General features: G+C 56.3%; 1 long non-coding RNA gene across 6 annotated transcripts in view; it reads right to left on the reverse strand.

The window, feature by feature from the left end:
- Positions 1–1263: 1263 nt before the first annotated feature.
- Positions 1264–20557, reverse strand: part of LOC129551224 (uncharacterized) — a 34760-nt gene continuing 15466 nt past the window's right edge. For 2 of the 6 annotated variants that reach the window (XR_016039557.1, XR_016039558.1), the window contains exons 2-3: positions 19733–19799; positions 1264–16922 (exon numbers count right to left, since the gene is read on the reverse strand). This is a non-coding gene — a long non-coding RNA (uncharacterized LOC129551224). Of the gene's footprint in view, positions 19800–20557 lie in introns of all 6 variants that reach the window. The other 4 variants (XR_016039556.1, XR_016039555.1, XR_016039560.1 and 1 more) reach the window with 3 other exon arrangements.

Here is a 20557-nt window from a genome sequence, read left to right on the forward strand (position 1 = left end):
CCACCTTGGGATGCCAATTTTAGCGAAAGAGCTGTCAACCTTCAGATGAATAAAGAAAAATAATCCTCCATGAGTGGCCCTTCAGTTACAACCAAGGGGCTTTCATTTTGCTTCTCATGACACAGCCATGAGCACCTGTTTAAAATTAAGCATTCATGAGAACTCTAGAAACTACGTTCATGGAAAACATGTCCCAAGTCACTGTTTTTATGCTTTCACATCAAACCCAGATCTGCTGGCACTTTCTCATTTGGGGACTCGAATCACAGCAACCTGCTGGCAGAATCCACAGGTTACTTCCTTTATTGGCAATACCTAGCCTGGAGCCAGGGACACAGTAGGTGAATCGGAAGCTGTCCAGTTTGTTACAATTGACCCAAAGCTTTTATGCCCATAGGTCTGTTGTAGCTACCTCAGCAGAGACGTGAAGCAAACAATCCAGGGTCTTAACTGTTCCCACATCCTGGGAACCAGAACCTGAATTCTCCAGTCAACAGCCCCAAACAGCCCTGCAGCTACAGTGGGAGGTGCCCCCATTCCCAGGGAAGTTTTCCCAACTGAGGCTTCACCCGCCTCACCCCACCCCACCGGGCAGGGCAGCCAGCTGGGGGAGACTGGCAGGAACTGGACCTTGAAAGGCTTCCCAGGTGGTTGAGGTGCCACCACGTATGGAGAACAGGTGTGAGATCAAAGTCCTGCAGATAGGTCAGGGCTGGCCTTGCACTTTCTGCTCAGAAAGGTCAATCAAGGGGACACAGCCCTCCAAGCTGAAGACACCCCCCAAGTGAAGCCCCCTGTGAAGTCAAATCTGGCTCATCTCTGAGCACCTTTACAGAACTGGTTCACTCTGTCTTCAAGCATTGATGGAAACGAAGAGCAAAAGTAGAGAATGCCTGCATGTCTCCTAAGGTCACTGAACTGGTCAGCGCACCTGCCTCTAGGGGCCATGTGAGTACAGGCTCAGTTAAGCAACGTTTCTGCGGGAACACTGGCTGCAGAGGCTCCGGGGCTGCAGCCTGTTTGGGACTGAGGTCAGTTTCCCCTTCAACTCAGGTCTGCAACACTTCTCTTTTTTCTCATTTCATTTCTTGGCTCGTAGAGTTTCATTCTTAACGGACTACATTTTTAATATGTTTCCTGTAACCGACTTTGAACTCTTTATGAAGTAGGTAACATTTGAATATAGCAAATTAATTTTTCAGGGCTCCACTTATCATCATAGAATTATGAACGGAAAATAATTGATGAAAACCAAACACATGATAAACTGAATACAGTAAATATTTATTAAGGTCAGGATGCACGCAGAGAAGATAACTGAACAGCAACTAATTCAGAGTTAACAGCGCGATCGCATTTTACCAAACTGAGGACATCGGGTGCACTACAGCGACTTGCTTCTACAAACCCATCAGATGACCGATTACCTGCACATAAAGTACTGCAGACGCAGTTAAGCAAGTCAGTGGGGAAAGGTGTGACCTCCCTCCCCGTCTCTCTGCCCGTCCATCTTCCAGGAAGCCACAGGCTGTTGCTGACCAGACTTGGCACGAGACCTCGAGGCTGCTGCTTTTCCCCCTACATCATAACCGATTTCAAATGGTGCTAGACAAAAACAGACTCTGAACACCAGGAGAAATCGGTCAGCCTGTGTAAGAGATGGGTCCGGTGGTGCTCAGGGGGTCCACACCTTGACGGTGCAGGTGGCAAGTCTGATTCCACCCACTCAGCAACGGCAGCTGAACGTTCCATGGTGTGTAGGAGCAGGTGGACAGTGCTGGTGTGATGAGGGAGTCCTTCCGGTCCGCAGCCCTCCCACTGCCGACTGCGATCAAGTACCCAACCCGGCGCTGCCCAATCGCACGCTGAAAGGCCCCACCAACAGGTTCCTGCTGGTGGCTGCCTCGGAGTTTCTATCGACCACCACCCCACCCCTGCACTGTCCCCCTTCCACAACCCAAAACACTCAAAGAGTGAGCTCTGCTTCTCAAGTTCTTCTTTTCTTGAACCAGCTCAGGTGGCAGGAGGAGGGAAGCTGTTCCCAGGGCAGCAGCTCCTCTGCAGGTGGTTTGGCTGTGCTGCAATTCTTACTCCTAAAACACTGATTTCAAATGGTGCTAGATACAAAGATGGAAAAATCTAAGCCACCATGTGAAACCAGCTTCCAGAAGAAGAGGATCTCACTGAAGAAAGGAGGGAGATGCAATCAGAAGACCCAGCCTTTGCCTGAGCAAAAGATGACTTATTGCAGTTATACTTGTGACGGACATAACGTAAGGGTCCATTCGAACAGCAGAGAAGAGTTACAAAGTGATGCTCAAAGGACATGAAAATCAAAGCTGATAATTTTCAATCGCAATTCACAAGTCATGAATTCTAGGCTAGTTTATTCAGTTCCACCACCAGTTCCTACACATTATTATATATACGATGAAATAAAAGTGAAAGTTATCATTGACCTGTGTGAACATTTACATTAGTTGCGCCTTGTTTCGTAAACTATTTCACAGTCTGCAAAGCATTTTCTGATGTTATCTCCCTGCATCAGGAAACAAGCACCCTTCCTGCCTGGGAGGCTCTAACCACCACTCATAGGTGGGTTTCACCTGGGCCAGGGCGACTCGCCCACGAACCCTAGTGAGGAAGATCACGGGCTCCCCCTTCCCCATCACAGATGACCGGTCAGGACATTCAAGTATGACCCCGTGAGCCACCAATCGTATTCTCTACTGAGACGTAAAGAACTGGTGTCCTAAAACTGTATTAAGTAGACACCTCTCTAATGCAAGAATGGAGTTTTGTGTTGTTTTCAAATTCAGCCTGAAAATAAGATGTGCAAACAGTGTTCAAATCAGACTTCCGTCTCCTCTGGGTAAGGCTAAGAAAGCGCGCCTGTATTTCCTGACACCGTATCTGAGAGACATGAAGCCCTCACCTCTCAGGCTCCCTACCAGTTCTTCAGGACTCCACATAAAGGCGATGTTTTCTCTGCCTCCTGGAAATAACATGACGTGCTGCTCTCGGGAAGAGAAGAAAAATAAAATGTGAACACCAAGTGGTGCTCTTCAAGTCTCACCACAGTCTGGCGAACCAGGGATTATTCCTGTTTTTGCAGAAGAAACTGATCCTCAGTGTGGTTCAAAAACCTGTCCACAATCACGTGACCAGTGAGCCGGGTCCGACCCAGGTCTGACTGCAGCGTCTGCGCTCCCGCCCCTCTGCCCACAGCTGCCTGCTTTGTAGTTTGCCGACTGTCTCCCTCTGCCCTTGCCCTTGATCATGAGCAAGACTGAGGGCAGGTGGGAATCCCAGGCAGTGTTTCTGCATAGATGGCGGGGTGTTGCTGACTGTACAGCAGGTTAAACTTGGGTGCTTTGATACTGGTTTCATTCTCCCTCAAGCCGTGCCTGGGTGGTCTCCACTGTGTGGCTGTGGCAGTGGGGAAGACGCTGGGGATGAAGGCCCTGCAGCATCTGTGCTGGATGCCTCTGCAACCTGTGGGGCTCTGCAAGGCCTCAGTCACAGACGGGGGAGTCTGGGCTGGGCAGAGGTCAGCACTGCCTGCAGGGAAGGGCTCTAAGTGTGGGCACCTGTGGTCAACAGCAGAGGTGGGGTCAGTGCGGCTGGGGTGTGAATCAGGTCATCGCTGAGGCTTCAAGGTCAAGACTGAGCCTGAGTCATGACTCCAGGAGGAGAATAAATACAAAAAGGAGGGGCTGAAGGAGATCCACGTTTGGCAGTTCTCAGTTTGCTGCTTTCTACTGCAGCCAAACTCTTCTTCCTTAGTAACTTCCAGCTGCCACTATCCACCCCCTTTCCGAAGGTATCACAGGAGTCCTTCGGTGACCCAGAATATCCCCCACCCCCCACAGAAGGCCTCTCTGCACATGCCGCTCCCTCTTTCTGGAATATTCTGTATCTACTGTCCCGTAACTCCCAGCCCTGAACCACCCCACCCCTCTCCACCTGCACGGTAAGCCTGGTGGTCTCAAGTCCTCCTTCAGGTCTCAGCGGGGCTACCCCGTCCTCAGAAAAGCACCGCAGTCTAGCCCGGCTTTTGGGTTAAGCTCCCCTCTCACTCCACTCCGCTCTGGTCCATCAGAACACACTCAGGTCGTCAGGTCAGGAGGGTGACTAATCCCCGGCTCCCTGGGAAGCGTCAGCTCTGAGGGCAGAGCATGGGCCACGCATGGGGGACAGGTAACTACTGCCGAGGGAGCTAGGGGGCACGCACCTGAGTGTGGGCTCCCAACTCCGGAGCTCTGAAACGCTCAGTGCCCTGCAGAGAGAGACGAGAGATCATTAGCGACGCATGCTGCTGCTGCTGCTGCTAAGTCACTTCAGTCGTGTCCGACTCTGTGTGCTGCAGGACGCTCTAAAAGGACACGGGGACAGCTACCGGGGGTCCAAAGCCTTCGCCCTCCCAAGTCCACCAGACAAAAGGGTCTGTTGAGGTCACAGACCTTCCGACAGAACCAAGCTTCTTTCTCCAAGTCAGCTGAGCAGGGACCGACTCACTTACCTGAACCCAGCTGCTGGTTCCGTCCCCAAGTTGCACTCAGCCAGGTGATCCGAGGCGGCTAGAAGCGGCATGCTCTCCCTGGCACCCAGCCCGGAGGCCTCCTGGATTTGGAGGAAGGCAGCCTGGGAAAGCCCCAGCATGCTGAAGCCTCCAGGTCCTCCCACCACAACTAAGCGGCCCCGGGCAAGCCCATCAGTAGACAGGGGCTCAGCGGGCTGCCCAGGAGGGAGAACCAGCCCTGGAGGAGTGGGGACATCAGCCCTGGAGGTGCCACTTCACAAGAGGCTTTGGGGGCCTCACAGCTGCTCCAGTCCACTTCCATGTCCATGTTCTATGTGGAGGTTTTTTTTTCCCACCCCCCTCGTGCCTACGGAAACTCCTCTGTCTGGGCAGGGACCCAAGGGTGGAGGAAAGGTCACCGCACAGTGCATCAGAACACAGCGGCTTTAATTTCTGCTCGGCCCAGGTTCTGAGAACAGGGGGCCTGCACTTTTCTGGAACGGGCCTCAGGGTGCTCATCCGCAGAGAGGGGCAGGGGCAGACTGGTCACTGCACCTTCAAATGTGAGGAGGGGTCAGGCAGAAAGCAAGACAAAGGAAGTGGCAACAGAAGTACGGTGGCCCTGTTCCGTCTAAAGGCACGCAGAATCAGATACAATTAAACAAAAAATAAGACACAGAAACTGCGCAGGTCAAAACCAAACATCTGAGGGTTTACAATCCATGGACCTTTGCTTCAAGAACAGTCCGGAGATGGCAAAGAGAGTGTCTACTGCATTCTATAGATGATGCTGTCTGCGTCATTTAAAGTCCTAAGAATCCTATGCCTAGTATGGTGCCCCCCCAACAAAAAAATAATAAAGGAGGAAAACAGGAAGGAGAGGAACCCTTGTTTATGTGATTCGTAAGCAAAGACACAGAACACACAGGAACCAGGGCTACTGGCCGTGTCCTGCGCCACCACTGGCCTGTTCAGATCCAGAGCCGGGAAGGTTCCTGGGAGGCGGCAGCCTCCCCCTCCCTCCGACCCGCTGGGTGCTGAGTCACAGCTACTTACACGACTGACGCAAGTTCCAGCCGGAGCGGGGGAGGAGAACCGGAAGTGCAGGCCAGCTCATCCATCTTCCTGCCGCTGGGAATGCTGGTTTCGGGGCTCCCCGTAGTGAGGAAGAGTCATCCTGGGGAGGCAGGGGCTCCGAGAAGGCCCTCCTGGAGGACAGGGAGCAGCCGGCCCTCGAGGCACTCCTGGCCCACCGTCCGTCTGAGCGCAAAGGCCCGGTCCAGCTCCCTGCCGCCCTCAGCTGCAGCCCCAGCCCAGTGTCCTGAACACTTTGTCTCCAGCAGCCAGGGTGGGGCCTGTGGCCAACTAGCTTGTGGTTAATGAATCAGAGGAGAGGGAGATAAAATGACAGGTATAGGGACAGGGGGCCGGGGAGCACGAGGGCATGGAGGGCCTGGCCACCGGGAACCACCACATTCAATGGCCCTGGGTTCCAGAGCGGGGTGGCACACGCGGACCCAAACCATCACCCCTCCCCCGATGGCGCACGCACACCGCCCTTGAGATACCACCACCAGAAATCACTGCCTTCTCAGCTGGGGTGGGCCCAGCACCTGCACTTCCGGTTTCTCCCGGGTCGGGGGTACCGGGGCTCTATGTTCCGAGACTTCTGTCCCTTCCTCGACACCAGTAGCAAAGATGTGGGTCTGGAATCTCCCCGCCTCCCGGACTCAGGACAGGGTATGGAGGCCCCGGGAAGGGAGGACACACAAGGCTACCCCACCCTGGGGATGCCGGGGGACCTGGGGGGTGCAGCAAGAGACGATGGGCAGTGAAGACAGGGTCAAGAGAGTGGCTCCGCCTGGGTGGGGCGTGGGCACAGTGCTGACTGCCGTCACGGAAGCTGGCTCTCTCCACGGCAGGAAAGGGAGTGTGCGGACCGTCTGTCACGTGCACAGTGCCCACCGCAGCTTGCTGCTCTGCGCCAGAGCAGGTGCCCAGCAGAAGCAGCCACCAACACTCCCCGCTTGTGCCCCCAGCATCATTTACTGACCCGGTGAGGATGCACTCAGAGGTGACACTTCAGGCTCAGGTTAAAACTAACCCCGGAAGGTGGGGGAAGAGACACCCAGAGCCCAGAGTCCCTGCCGCCGGGAGTGAACTGGAGGTGCAGGGGCCCCCGGGAGCCCCATTCACAGGGCCACGCACCTGCCTGTGGGGAGAAGCACTGTGTCCGTCAGCGGGAACAGGTCCACAGGGGTGCCCAGCCTCTGTGCCACTGCCAGACTCCTCCTGGAAGGAGAGCGGGACCTCTCCCGGAGGTGGACATCCTCCCGTGAGCACAGCCCCCGTGGCCACCAGGAGGCTCGGGGAGCACCCATGGACCTCCCAGTGGCAATTCTGCCCAGTACCTGGGCCCACACCTGGCAGAGCACGTTGACTGGGGCACGCCCCTGACCTGGTTCCTCTTCCCTAGCCGGGGGAGGGCAGGCAGGGGGTAGGTCTGCAGTGCTGGGTCGGCCCAGAGCACGCTCCTCTCTTGCCTCCCCTGCTGCTGGCCCAGCAGGTAGCTGCACCTGAACTGCTTATGCCAGCCTCGTTCTGTTATCAGGACCCAGGTCTGCCAGTCCGGGACCTGCAACAGAGAGTGGTGGGAGGAGGGAGGGGAGGAGGGGGGAGGAGGGAGGGAGGAGGAGGAAGTTTCACAGTCTAGTGCATTCCCATCAGATCGGAGAGGGAAACGCGTACTACTTCCCCTTTTCAAGCGCTTCTGGGCCCCCACTTGCGTTTCGGTTCCTTCCCCTCTGGACCGGGGATGGCACGGCTGGTGGGCCGGGCCCGGGCGGGCGCCCAGGTGCCCAGCCAACTGGGCCCTCGCCCGGCTCCATCTCGGGCCTGGCAGGCTCCCTGGCAGTTACCCGGCATGCCCTTCCCCTTGTCAGGGAGGCCTCGCCCTCTTGTTTTCCAAGTTTTATAACAGTATTGTTTGTTGTCCAGCAGATTAAATTCTTCTGGAGGCGGGGGAGGGAGATGAGGGAGAGAGAGGAGGGAAGAGAGGGGGAGACAAAACACAAATAGGGCTGTGAGGGCCAAAAGATTAGACGGGTTCCTTTCTGAACACAGAGCTCACCTGTCCGGAGGGAGGCCCGTGGCCAGGAGCCCATGCTTGCTTCCTCTCTGACCCTCTCTGCCTGCACTCTCAACCAAACGGGGGGACGGGGTCTCAGACTTTCAAGGCCGCTACTCAGAGCTCAAGCTGAGAAGAAGCAACAGCTAGGATGGCTGGGGGATTCACGCCTGAGCAACTCCCACCCCAGACAGGAAGCCTGATGCAGGGGGCCCCGAGCTGGCCCCCACGTGGGAACCCTTGATCCCCTCTCCTCAGGGGTCTAGACGACCTCCTCCAGGACCAGGCGGGGAGCCGCCCCGTCTCAGAAACGGTTCACCTCTGCAGAAGCCTGTGCTGTGTGCACATGTGAAGTGAAGGGAACACCGTTTACGATGTCAGAGACACTGGGAGAACAAGTCCCCAAGGAAAGGACGCCACGGGCGCGCAGACATCCCTGTGAGCCTAAGGAGTGAGCGAGGGTGAGAAACAGACAGGAAGGGAGACCGAAAACTGACGTGAAAGAAGCATGAGCTTACAGAGCGTGGTGGCAGCGGGCCGGGGGCATGCAGTGGAAGGTTCCTAACTTGTCAGGTCTTTCTATGCTAAACACGCAGAAGGTAGTAATACAAAAAGATATGCGATCCTCTGTTTAACACAACCCTCACTTAGACATTAACTGGTTGATTTTTGGACTTTGGTCACTTCTAAATAGTATGTTAGGTGTGCTTCAACACACCCCCAGGCCTTTAAAAGAGCCAGCAATGCCGGTGGTCCCAGAGCTGTGGACCTGCCCCGAGAGCTCCTCTTCCCTCTCCTGCCTTTCTCCAGCCGACAGATGTATGGCCCTGCCTCACGTGCCGCATCCACACACACACACACACACGGTCTCTCTCCCCCCACACACACAATGCACATGTACACACTGTCTCCCCCACACACAGTTCACACTCACACACACACACACACACACACACACAGATACTCTCACAGAACGCATCGGTGACGCCTGTCGGCGATCCCCAGAGTGCAGAGAAGCCAGCCGGCAGGATGGCGGCGGTGCTGATACAAATCAGGATCAGAGCAGCTCAGTGCTCTCCCAGCAGGGATGAGGGGTGAACGTGACTTTCTCCCTTTTTATTTGCAAATACGATCAGTCCTACAGGGTCGGTGCCAGAAGTTCTCTCCGCAAAGGGAAGCAGCGTTCACGTGTCCCCCATCCGGAGTTCAGGCATGCCTCGGAAGCAGAAAGGACTAGCGGAGCCTGCGCCGGATCCGAGCACCCACACTCGCGCTGCTCCCGGCGTCCACAGACACAGGCCCCAAGGACCCCCCTGAGGACCGCCAGGCTCCCCCTCTCAGACAGAGAAGGCTTGTCTCTCCTCGGGCACCGTCAGGATGCCACGGTGGTCCTCCCCAGAGTGTAGCCTAAACCCCCTCCCTGTGCTGGTGCAGACCTCCTCCACTCCATCCTCCAGACAGGCGGGGTCCAGAACGACAAACTTTCACACCATCAAGTCCCTGAAGTCTGCAGCCACCAATGATGGCTTCCCCATCACAGGGTTTCTCTGCAAGCCGGGGCTGCGTTCAGAGGACATGAATGGCCAGATGGTGCAGACGCGTTAAGTGTGCTGCCCCCCACCCAATCCTTCCTCAAACAGTCCCCAGATAGAGCCCAAGTCACCCTGGTTAAATATGCTATAAACGAACACTCCTTTCCCTTTCCCAACCAAATGCAGATCACACAGAGGGCCACATGGCCAAGGAGTCGTGCAGCCCACACTCTGCTTCAGAAGCCCCTGTGGAGGGTGGTGGCTGGGCTCAGTACTCAGAAAACACGGCTGCCCAAGGATTCTCTGAGCACCTTCTTCTCCACGGGAAAGGCCTACTTCTTCCAATCAGTCATCATGCAAACAATCAGAGCTGAAGCGAGCATTTCCATCGCATAGCAGCTGTCTCCTCCAGCAGTTGCTGCACGTTAAGTAGCGAGCAAACAGGTAACGAGCAGCTAGGCAGAGCTCTATAAGCGACGCTTACAAGTCCGATGGGAAAAAAGTCTCAGAGAGCCCACCGTGAGGCCTCATTTCTCAGAGAGCTCCTTGGCAGAAGCAGACCATATGCGTAAGCATGAAGTGCTGTACAGACGTGTCAGAATGGTCGGAAGCACAGCATATTCCAGAAGCTTCCAAATGCAAGAAACCTCACCAGAAACGCATGGTGTATGGCTGGCTTCCCAGAGACAGAGCACTCGCCAGTCTTCACGAGAGCTCCGAGTTGAAAAAACAGAGAACCCAGATATTTTGAGGTTTCCCGCCCCTTCAATATATAGAGAAAAGACCCGAGACCTAGAATGGCCACGTCAACTGCCCAAGACCCACCCTGCCCCCGCCCCGCCCCTCGGTCCCCTAGCGCGAACACCCAGAGCCAGAGGACCTGGGTGCGCAGTGTCCCGGATTATGTGGGCACGAGCAGGGTTCTCTCCAGTTCAGGGTCATCAGTCACGGGGCTCACGCCACCCACCCACCCTCACAGTGCGTGAGCGGTCAGAAGAGCTGGCAAACGTAAACAGAACCGTGAAACAGCATGCGGTGCAGGTGAGGCCACGGTTACCGGGCAATTCCTCTCCTGCCTGTGTCCGAGTCCCAATCCCCATTCCCACCACCATTGTGGGAGTTCAGGAGGCCGGGTTCATAGTGCCGAACCCCAGGTAAAGTGTCCTGGAGACTGGTAAGCAGATAGCATCTTGGGAGAAACACAGCTATTTTTAAAGCTCTGCATTCTGTCTAGCGGGTTGCACAGCCTGTGCCTCCGCCTCGGGGCTCCTGCCCACACACGCCTGGAGAGACAGTGGACGTCAGGGACTGAGGCCATCGTGGAGCAGGGAGGCCGGGGCCCTGCACACCTGGCCACAGCCCAGCTCTGCACACAAGTCCAGAAGGGCTTGGGACCCTGCGCTTTGCCATACATATATTTCATTTTTTCTGTCTTTTAAGGAGGGGCTCAAGACTAGAAAGCCAAAATGGAACTGGTGGCTCTGAGATATTTCTGTTTTCTTTGCTCCTGTTTTTTTTTTTTTTTTAATGGAAGGGCTTAAACAATCACATGAGAAAAGAAGGCTAAATATAAAGGGAAACTTTCTGACAGCAACAGAGGCACAAACCCTAAGAAGCTTCAGGGAAGGCAGAGGACACAAGGACCCTGCAGGCCTATTTCCTCTCCACGATTTAGGGCCAGAAAGGGAGGGCAAATCTCTCCGGGAGCATGGCGTGTCAGGTCGCCCCCTGCAGCCACGCCAGCCTCCAGCAGTTCCCACACGGCCCACCTCCAGACGAGCTCTTAGCAGGAGCTGGGGTCCATGTCCTCGGTCACCCGGAGGGTCCTCAGCAGACACTTTCACAGTCTTCACCTTTCGCATTTACTTCCGGGGTATTTTGAAAAGTGCCTCCACCCGCCTGCCCTAATTCACTCCAATGGTGTCCCTTCAGGAAACATGGTTACCACTGCACGCAGACAGGTCTCTGGGGTCCCTCCTCTCTCCTTGTAACGCAGGTCCTGAGTTTCTGGCTAAGAAATGCCTCCACGGGGCTTCCCTGGTGGTCCAGCTGTTAAGAATCTGCCGGCCAACGCGGAGGGGGGACACGGGGTCGATCTCTGGTCCAGGAGGATCTCACATCCCGCGGGGCAGCTGAGCGCACGGGCTGCAGCTCCTGAAGCCCAGTACCCTAGAGCCTGTGCTTCGCGGCAGGACAAGCCACCGAAACGAGAAGCCCGAGCAGGGCAGTGAAGAGGAGCCCCCGTTCCCTGCCACCGCAGACAGCCTGCACGCAGCCACGAAGACCCAGCACAGCCAAAAATAAATACATAATTAAAAAAAAGAAAAGAAATACCTCCACAAACATCCAGGAAGCCCCCGTACCAGAGCTGATGGGAACCTCCGAGAAGATTCTGGTTCATTCCCTCTCATTTTTATAGATAATGAAACTAAGGCCAACAGAGAAAAGGCGAGGGAGCACGTTTTAACCAAGGGAGCCAGAACCCCAGGCCCGCTGACTCGTCTACAGGTTCCATGAGCCCTCACAGGCACGCACCACCCAGGCCCACACTCGGTCCCGCTGCAACCCCGGCCCCCTGGCAGCAGGTGGCAGCCTCCACGGTCAGGGTGGGCCAGGCTGCCAGGACTGTGGTGCCAGAGTGGGCGAGTCACGTGGCCTTCCTCACCCCGGGCCCGGCCGCCACGGCACTCCCACCATGTCAACAAGCCCAGGGTCCTGGCGCTGCACACAGGAAACGTGCCCTCCCCCGTCCCCAGCTACTAACCTGCCTCAACCTCTCAGGACACAAAGCTCCTCCGAGCATCTGATACCAAGAGACTCCCCTCCCTTCCCTTCCCTATTGTGAGGATCTTGGAACCACACATGCTGGCAGAGGAGCGGCTCCGCGGAGCTCTGCCTCCTGTGGGCACAGGTTCTACCAGTGACTTGGCAAACGCTGACCCCGAGTGTCCCCTGGTGCTGCCTGGACAAGAGAGGGGCATGGTGACCAGGCCCCAGGGATGCCACCTGGAGATGCCAGCTGGCTCCTGGTAACGGTGGGAGAGACAGGAGGTCAGGAGTAGCCGTGGCTATGGGTATAAAAAAAAAAAAAAAAAACCTAGTCTGCTGGTGACCAAAGGTTTGACAGCTATGGCCACCCTGATTCCTGACCCACTGCAAGCTTCTGTGAGCTTCTGTGGGCCGTGGATGGATTTTCCCAGCTGGTGGGAAACGAGAAGAGTTAGGATGTGTGTCAGTTCTCTCTGGAAGTTCAATCAACACGGCTCCCCCGGGCCGAGGTCCATCCTTCAGTCTCAGTCCCCTCCCTGACAGCATCTGGATCCCGCTTCTGCAGAAGGAAGAGGGTCCTTCTTTTCCTTCTGTGTCTATCTTTAAATCCCATTTACTAGCATTAACAGTATCTTCCCCACGCGAGGATATACACCCTCCAAGGGCAGAAACTTGGTTTTGTTGAGTCCAGCAACCCCACACTGAGCACTGTCCTTGGCACATATACCGCAGAGGCAGAAGACACCTTGTGGAAGGAATGTATCTGCCTGCCCGTGTTCGGGGATCACAGAGCATCTGGCCTTGCCCTCTGGGTCATGTTGGCTGCCGATCCTCTGAGGGTCTCAGCTCGGACTTCAACATAACAGCATGAAAAAAACGTGCAGGCTTTGGACTCAGAGATGCCCGAGTTTAAATCTCAGGAGTGCCACCCACCAGGCTTGCTTAAGTCACTTAACCAAATTACTGTGTCTTCAATCATGAAAGGATTGTTCTGAGCATGAAATCAGATAAGCAAAACGGGGCCTAACAAAGGCCGGCTTCCCTGGACTGAATGCTAACACCAAGGACTCCAAGGCCTGTCTCAGGCCTTCGGGCCTCATTACAGACCCCAATCTGGGCTCCAGGCACACGTGTCCGCTCAGGCTGCCACAGGCAGCCTCCTCCCACCCGCCCCGGCCTTGATCCTGCGGTCAGATGCTGCACAACTCTTCCCCCACCCCCGTTCCCGCACCCTGCATGCTTGGTTCTCTCCATTCCCGCCCCCCTGCTCCTCCATGAGACTGCACGGGCTCAAGGGGGCTGGAGGCGTTCTCTGGCCTCATCTGCCTACGAGCAGCTCCTGTGGAGGGAGCTAGCAAGGAACCAAACCGAGTCTACACTTCCCTGACAGACACTCCAAGTCCCAGAAAAGAAACGCAAGATGAAGAGGGCCTCCCACAGACAGCCGGCGAGTGGAAAAGGCGCTCTCGCATATTTCGGAGGTGGGGGGGGGTGGCAACAACATGCCCAACAAAGTGACCAGCATGAAGGACAGATGCTCACTGAAGCCCCACTGCAGCCCCGGGGGCACTTGTGCCAGGGGCCAGAGCCAAGCTGTGCATTAGACAGTGCGAGGTCCTGAGCAGACCAGGAGTCAATGGAGAGGAAGGTGCTGACCAACCAGGCCCTGGCAGGGCCCCTCCCGCACGCCTTCCAGAGCCGCACCACCGCAGCTCCAGGGCCAGCAGCCCTGTTAACCTCGGCCGGACCCCAGCCAGAGAGAGGCCCCTGCGCCGTCTCCCGGCTCCCAGACCGTGGGGACTCAAAGGTCAACAGAGAAGTGCCGGCTCTGCCTGGCCCCCCTCTCGGGGGCGGTGGATGCCAAGTGCTCTGCCAGCCTGGCTCCTGACACAACGTTCCACATCATGTCTGGAGCAGCTAGGCCGGGGAGGAGGAAGGAAGGAACGCATGAGATGAAGCAGAAAGCCGGGCGAGTTGGCAGGGGAGCACCAAGCCCCAATCCGGGGGGATACCGGAGGCCTCAGAGACAACGGGGTCTCAGGGAGCAACACCAGCCTCCACACCCTGGTGAGCCCCCGACGATGAGCCAGGGGCAGGGCTGTGAACCTGAGCAGTGGGCACCCGGAGCCAGGCCTGGGGACGCGCTGAGCACAGGCAGCTGCGACTCCCCAGCACGGCCAGTGGCTCCATCTGGCTCCAGCCCGGCAGCCAGCGCTGGCCAGACTCTAGCCGGCACATCTTGAGGGACTTGGCCAGCTCCTGCTTCATCTCCCCAGCTGCAGCAGAGCTGATCTGTCTGCTTTATTCCTGTTCCAGGTCCAACACCCCTAGCCATCCCTCACTCTGTTCCTGCCAGAGGGGCTGAAGCTTCAGATTCCTTGAAGGAAGAGACAGCAGACTCTTCCAAATCTGCTCAGCAAGGATCCCAGGCTGCTCACGGCCAACTCAGAACCTCTTCTCAGATGGGAAGAGGGGAACATGAAACACTGGGAGGCAGCATGCAGCAGGCTTCCCAGGGAAAGGGGTGGGCGGGGAGTGGGGGCAGAAACACCACCCGCATCCACCAGGCACAAGCGGAGAGCTGGGATCCCACACGATAGCATCCGAGAACATCATAAAATTCCCCAGCACCATCCCTTTGGTCTTGAGACCCCAGATGATAGGCTGTCAGCTCACTCCATCTGGCCCTACTGGCCCAGGTGGGGCAGGAATCGACTCGACAGGAGAGACAGCTCCCGGGGATGCAGCCTCAGTCTGCACCATCTCCATCAAGTGACAGACCTCCCAGTTCCGTAGGCCTCATCCTTTTTAATCACCATCGCTATTATTGTGACCAGTGTCTAGTGCGGCAGCGAGAAAACATTCCTACGTCAACTGCCCGGAGATGCTTTGCAATGGCTCACTAAGCCAGGATGTTTTTTTTTTTAAAGTAAAGGCAATGAGAGCCTAGAGGAAGAAAGTAACTCACTCAAAACAAAAAAAAAATTAAGGTAGGGAAAGAACCGCAAAGTTCACTGCCCAGCCCACAGTCCATAAAGTCCAGGTCACGGGCCTAGACTTAGACCCAGTGCTGCTAAAGGTGCCCAGGTGGCCAGGGAAGAGAGGACATGGGGAAGGAAGGCCCAGCTCCCCGGCAGGCCCCCAGTCCTTCGGAGGGCTCAGCACCCAGAATCTAGCGCTGGACGCAGGCGCCGCGGGAGGCCCGATGGTTGTTCTGCCAGGGGCCACCCCCAACACTGCCGGCGTCCGATCAGTTAGGCTGGCCACCCGGCCCGCAAGCCTTCACTGGTTATTAACCCCATTCACAGAAAAGCCAGCAGGAGGATGGAAAGAAGAGAGCAATTGTCTCTGAATGGAGAAGTCTGAGGCTTCTCCACTGAATAAGGAGAACTCCCTCCGTGGGCAGAGAGGGGCTGGGGGAGGGCCGGACCGCACGGCCCACACCTGGCTTACCTGGGAGGCAGGGGGGTGGAGGGATCCTATCTTCCTTCCTGCGTCTGGTTTCCGATAAGCAGCCTGGCGGTGGCTCGCTGACAAGCCCAGGGTCGCGTCACGTCCATCGGCACTTATGGTCACAGAACCACACAAACTGGGCTCAACAGCATTTCTGAGAGGAACCCAGGCCACACTGCCCTGTGCATCCCAGCACAACGCGCTTGTTCACTACCCAGCTCCTCTGCGGACGACCGACCCCTTCTGCCGGTCAAGTCAGACTTCCAGAAACCCCAAACAAGGGTGAGGGAGGGGCGCAGACCAGCTCCCGGATGCCCAGAGCTGGGGCTGCCTCATTGATCCCAAAGAGCCTCAGAGGAAGGACGAGGCAGGGTTGGAGGAAGGCAGGGAAGGCAGAAGGTTCCAAAGAAGGAAGGCAGAGGTCAAAAGACATGCTTGGGCAAAGCAGGGCAAGCCGGAAGCTGTTAAGACACAGCGGAGGCCACACAGTGCTCTCAGCCACATTGGGTGCCAGCCTCTCCTCCAAACAAACCCAGGATCCTTCGAGAACCACCAGCCCCTCCCTCCCCTCAGCCTACGTTGTCAGCACCCACAAGGTCCTGAATCTGCTAGCATCTGAAACAGGGGGAAGGAAAGAAAGCTTGGCAGCTCTGAACCAGACAACCAGACGCAGACGTGTGTACACAGACACACAGATGCATGTGCATGCATGCACGAACACACACACACACACACACACACACACACACACACCCCTTCCCAGAATAAAAGGCCCCGTGGAGGTGGCCCACTCTCTCCAGGTTCTTGTTTTCTGATAGAAACTCTCCTCCCTGTGGGGGTGAGGGGACAGACAGGTCCGATAAGAATTGCTTAGCACAACGCTATATATAGTCTAGGTTCCTAGCGGCCTAGCAATCTGGAGCTAGAACTTGGCAGAGAACCATGCTAGATGCTGGCAAGACACATCCCCTCCCCCCCCCCACCTACCCCCCCCAGCCAGGCAACTGAGAGTCACCTCCCTGCTGGGGGCAGTGAGCACAGGCAGGGCCCTCCCATTCAGCTCGTGAACACTCAGTTCGGGGGGCCTGGAGTCTTGGCTCCATTTTAGGGAGAATTGACTTCTCCTGCGGCCGAGGGGGATGCACGGGGGTGGAACACTGAGTGCGAGGCTCTCTACAGCTCTCCAGCAGCATGTGGAAATGGATCCAGTGCCCGCTTCTGGAGGCCCGAGGGCGGGGCTGTGCAGGAAAGAACCAAGAAGGCACAAGAGCCGGCTGTGTTCAGCACCGCATCTGTCCACTTCCGACATTCGAAGGGATAAAAGAATGCAGTCAGATACTTACTTCGGAAAGCCAGGCTGCCAGGCAGCTCCTTTTTTCGTGTGTTCCAAATAAGACACGCAAATAGGCAACACGTTTACCCCACAGGATGATGACTGTCTTCTGAACGCCAGCACCGTCATCAGCGGAGTCTCCAGCAGGCTGTCACCTACTTCTGGAGCTGAACTCCCCTGAATTCTCTGTGGGGAAGAAGTGAAAGGTGGGCTCAGTTCCCAGGGACCACCAGGCGAGGCACCACGCACGGGTCCCAATCATCGGGGTCTCTTCTGGGCCCCCGGACGTGGCCCTCGGCTGCGGCGCTCCGTCCACCGACAAGAAGCAGGGCCACCGACGGGCCCAGTGTCCTGGAGAAAGTCCAGTCGCAGCGGGCACAGGGGCTCGTCGAGGAGGACCCATCCATCACACTGCTGCCAAAACAAACCCAAAGGACAACAGCTCACTGAAGCACAGAACCTGGGCTCTCTGCACCGCGCAGCTTCCGGACAAAGATCCGCAGACGTTCCAACACCCACATAGAGACACGAATTTTTTCAGGTCAAGTTGCTCTCTACTCAGGCTGGAAAAGACATAACTGCAAAAAAGGGTAGGGGGTGGTGATGGGGCTGCCTTTGCGCTTGGATGGGGTCGGCCAGCTCCCACGCCCTCGCCTGTCTCTTCAGCTCTCCGCTGTGACCTGGGCCGGGTCCCCCTGCTCCTTCTGGGCTCCCGAGACCCCAGATCCCAACGAGTCACGCTGGGAGGTCCTCGGGGGAAGAGGAGGTGCGCGGCGACAAAGGTCAGAGCGGGCATCGTCCACAGGAGCGCGGGAGGCCAAGAAAAATGGCACCCGGGCTGAGGAGGCCAGAGAGCTCGGCCAGGCTGTCTGTCCCTCCATCGTCCCCTCCCACAAGTTATTTGCTCCTCTGCCCCAGACACTGGCCGACAGCGGGGGAGGAGAGAAGGGAAGCCAGATGCTGGGGACGATGGTGGTTTGGCCGAGATTCTGCGGCGAAACAACGGAGGGCCGTCTCCTGGCTGGGTCTCAGGGACAGGCCGGGCGGCGGGGCGGGGCCGGGCAGCGGGGCGGGGCCTGGCGGCGGGGCGGGGCCGCGGGGGCGTCACGCGCACGAAGCGCATTGCTGCAGACGCGAGAAAAGCCTAGAACCCCGCGCCGCCATGATGACTCCGCACACGCCACACACACACACACACAGAGACAGAGGCGGAGGTCACGGCCTACCACGGCACCTAAGGAGGAAGGGAGGAAGATGGTGAAGAAGAAGAAAAGCTTGGAATGTGGGCTAGGAAAGTGGAGGCCGAAGCGAGGCTGCCCGAGAGGGCTGGTCTTCGGCTTGAGGCCGGTGACGCGGGAGCTGCCATCTTTGCGTGACGCCGGCAGAAGAGAACCAACCCCCCGCAAGACACCACATCCCCAGAACGGGGACTGGGGCTGCCAGGCCCCACCCTTGCTCCACCCCCCAAAAAGGGACCTGCCCTCCACCCAAGGCAATGAGCCACACTGAGAAATCCCCAAGGGGGTTTTCTGGACCCTGGAAGATGTCTCTTTGTCTGGGACAAGTGCGAGGAGCTCAAGAAGCGATCCTGGTTGCCAAGCTCATCTAGTAACACAAACGGCTGCGTTTTCTTTTCAGGTTCTAAAGTTCAAGGGTCTACAGAGCCCTGTTAAGTTACCAGGTATCACCCCTGCCAACCCAATACGAGGCGGTCGCCTTTGCTTTGCCAAGCCCTTCCTGAAAATGACCCCAGCCCAGGGTCAGCTCTGAGCTCGGACGAGCTGTTTTTGCTGCTTTCATGTTGACAGAACGTCCTGGCCACTCGGCTGAGTGCTCCATCTCCCGGCTCCCGACACACTGAGTCATCATCCGAAGAGGAAAAAAACAACAAAGCAGCCGTCACCAGGGTCCCCGCAGCCGTCGGCTGACGACTCATGAGCTGTCGTCACTCCCTGCTCTGCAGCCCCGGAACTGGTGACGAGGGGCTTCAGGGTGTCCAACTCCCCTCCCACGGGATGCGATAGCGTCAGGAAGCGGGCAGCCACCGCAGCATTCGGAAAGAAGGGAAAGTAACCTGGCATCAAAAGGATCCCAGGGAGGCTCACTGGTTAACCCTCACTCTGCCACCACATGGCTCATCTATGTTTCCATGGTGCTTTCCTAATTCAGAAGGTTCTAAAGCAAGAGCGGGTATGTAGCCCAGTTGGGGAAAGGCACGACCTCGCAGGCTTCAGGTGCCTACTGCCCGGTTACCTCCTCCCTCCTCCTGCCTATGATACCACTGAAGACATACAAGCTTCCTTCTTCCCCATTTCTTCTCGAGCTACCTCGTATATTCCTTTCTTAAGTCCCCAGCAGACAACTGGGCAAGGGGAATGAAGCTGCATCGCTTTCTCTTAGGAGCCTACCTGTTTGACAATATATTAGGCATTTCTGTGTAGTAGGTATAGTGGCTTTGTTTCACTGACCGGGGACACCAAGACTTGATTAGGGAAATCAAGTAGCATGTCTCAAACCACCCAGATGAGTGAGGCAGAGTCAAGATGTAGACCCAGCTCTGCCCAAGAGCCACGTCTCTGCTTCTTCAGTCTCTACAGATCTCCAGATTCCGGGGGTTATTCTGTCTGCCCTGAAGGTAATGCAACCCCTCCACCTCCACCTCCTCTTCCAAGAGGAAAACTGAGGTTTGGTAGTCCATTAATTTCAGCTACAGAAATAAACTCATCCTCTTTGTGAACCTATCCTCAAAGCAAGAGGAGAAAGTTAATGAGGCCGCAGGGAGGGTGGCACGGAAGAGCTAAGTGACCCAGACCCTGGGCTCAGGAAGATGAGCCACCCAAACTCCCACAAAGCATCAGGGACTCACAGAACTCCTTAAATAGACACGTTTTGGGGATCTACCTTGTAAGAGGCATTTTATAGACACTGAAGACTGAGAGAAGAAAAATGCAAAGGCTGTGAGACACCAAGGTTCTAATCATGAGCAGAACACTTACCAGCCACTCCTTGCAGGGTTGCAGTGAGGAATAAATGAAATAACCACCGTCAATCTGGATGTGGTACCTGCCAAACAGAAAACGCCATATAGGTACATGTTTCCTTTCTTTCCCCTGGCTTCCTGGGGCTCACAATCTAATAGGTGACATAAGACTTAAACCCAAAGAACCCCCCAGCACATCTAAAGTAGCATAAGAGAGGCATGAAGATATGGGAGTTTGGTCGAAGTGGGCAGGGGTGGGTATGAGGATTGCTTCTCGTGAAAGGAATCAGGAAAGGTTCTTGGGAGATAGTGGGACTGCCGCAGGTGGGTGCAGTGGAGGAGGCATGGAAAATATCAGTAGTGAGAAGAGAGAGAAAAGGCAAGAAAAAGTAAGTTGCCTGGTTTTGCTGGAATACTTGGTCCACTTAGGTAAACTCGGAAAGGTGAGACTGTACAGTAGAGCTAAGACAAGACTAGTTATAGACAGCCTCCAGCATCCTGCTAAAGGGAAGGGATCTCACCCTGGAGACGAAGAGAAACCATTTTAAATTTCTGAGCAAGAAAGACAAGATGGCCGCTGCACGCAGAAAGGCCTGGAAAGGAGAGGGACGGGAGGCAGGGAGCCTCACTGGAGGACTACAGCTGGAACCATGGCCCTGGCAGGGGACGTGCGGAGGAACACAGGGGAAAAAATGGGGAAAGGGCAGGGCCATCCAAACAGATCGTCAAAGCTGCCATGGACCCCACCCCCTGTCCCCATGGGGAGATTGCCAGAGACAGAACCTATTTGGGGAGCACAAACTACAAGTCCAACTCGTCGGAGATGAGCTGCCATATCCTG

Source organism: Moschus berezovskii, chromosome 17 (genome assembly GCF_049115385.1).
Source record: "Moschus berezovskii isolate FMDL1 chromosome 17, NW_MosBer_1.0, whole genome shotgun sequence".
NCBI classification, from domain to species: Eukaryota; Metazoa; Chordata; class Mammalia; order Artiodactyla; family Moschidae; genus Moschus; species Moschus berezovskii.